This window comes from Schistocerca serialis, chromosome 9, assembly GCF_023864345.2.
Source record: "Schistocerca serialis cubense isolate TAMUIC-IGC-003099 chromosome 9, iqSchSeri2.2, whole genome shotgun sequence".
NCBI classification, from domain to species: Eukaryota; Metazoa; Arthropoda; class Insecta; order Orthoptera; family Acrididae; genus Schistocerca; species Schistocerca serialis.
In genome coordinates, this window is record NC_064646.1 from 422,559,883 (window position 1) to 422,561,292 (window position 1,410).

Consider the following 1,410-nt stretch of genomic DNA (forward strand, 5'->3'; position numbering starts at 1 on the left):
ATATGTCTTATTTTTGTATGATGAACAAAATCTTTCCAAGCTTGTGACATAAACTGAGAACCATTGTCAGATAAAATTGTTTTAGGAACACCCACCTGATGAAAATATGTTTTCAAATTTAGAAATGATTTGTTTACTGGTATCTTTCTTAAGAGGAAATAGCTTTATGAACATTGAAAATACATCAACCATCACAAAAACATAACAAAATCCATTTTTAGACTTAGGCAAATGTCCATAAATGTCCACAGACTTGAGATCTAGGTTACTTTTATACAGTGTGTTTTGCATTTGGCCTCAACTTTTTTGGTTACTTACCTTCACCCTTTCATATCTGTAGCAATTGACAGCTTTCTTTTTGACTCATTCCTACATTGTAAAAATAGCTGTTTTCCTGAATCTATTGTGTACATTTTGTTGATCCACAATGACCAAACTCTCATGTGTGCAAGTAACTAAAGTATCAACACTTTGCTCCAGCCAACATAGTTTCCAATCATCCAATATGTCTCCAGAATAAAATACCCTTGTGTACCTCATAATATTGCTCTGTCTTTTGTCATCCTTTCTTATGCAACTTGCTATTAACCAGTTTCGAATTTTGATCATGATTTTGTCACCTGCTGAACTCTTCACAAATTTTTAAGATCTCTTTTTCCTGTTTCATACCTCTCAAGTACATAATTTTAAACTCTTTCTCTCCTTCTCCAAAGTTGTTAGATGATTCACTCCCTAAAGGTAAACTAGACAAAGCATCAGCAACTACAGCATCTGTGCCCTTAATGTCTGATTTCATAATTGAACTGCAGTAAAAACAAGACCCAAAGAGTAATTCTATTATAGTGCAGTTTACTCACCTATAGATAACATAATGCTTTGTGATCAGTATAAATGATGACTTTGTGACTTAGTAAATAATTTTTAAAGTGGTTGAATGCCCAATGTACAACCTAAAGTTCTTCCTTGGTTACAGTGCATGTCTTTTCATGCTTCTGCAATACTTTACTAGCAAATGCAAGAGATCTGTGTTCAATAACATGATCAAATCTGACTTCCTAAAATAAATGAGCATTCAAACTGACATCACTACTATCTGTCATAATACAAAAAGGAAGAGACAAATCTTGTCTCAACAATAACAGACTTTGACACAACTGTCCATTGATCTCATTGAAAGCATCCTGACAATCCTGATTCCAATTCCAAACAGTATTCTCCTTCAAAAGTTCACACAGCATGAAACATTCAAAGCTTGGCTACTCTAAAATTTTCTATAGAATCCAGTTAACCCAAAAAAAGATTTAAGCTGTTTCTTGTTGCAAGCAGTAGGAAAAGTCCCAATTGCATCAAGTTTCTCTTTATCAAGTGCAATTCCTTTTCCAGATATAACATGTCCTAAACATTTAACTT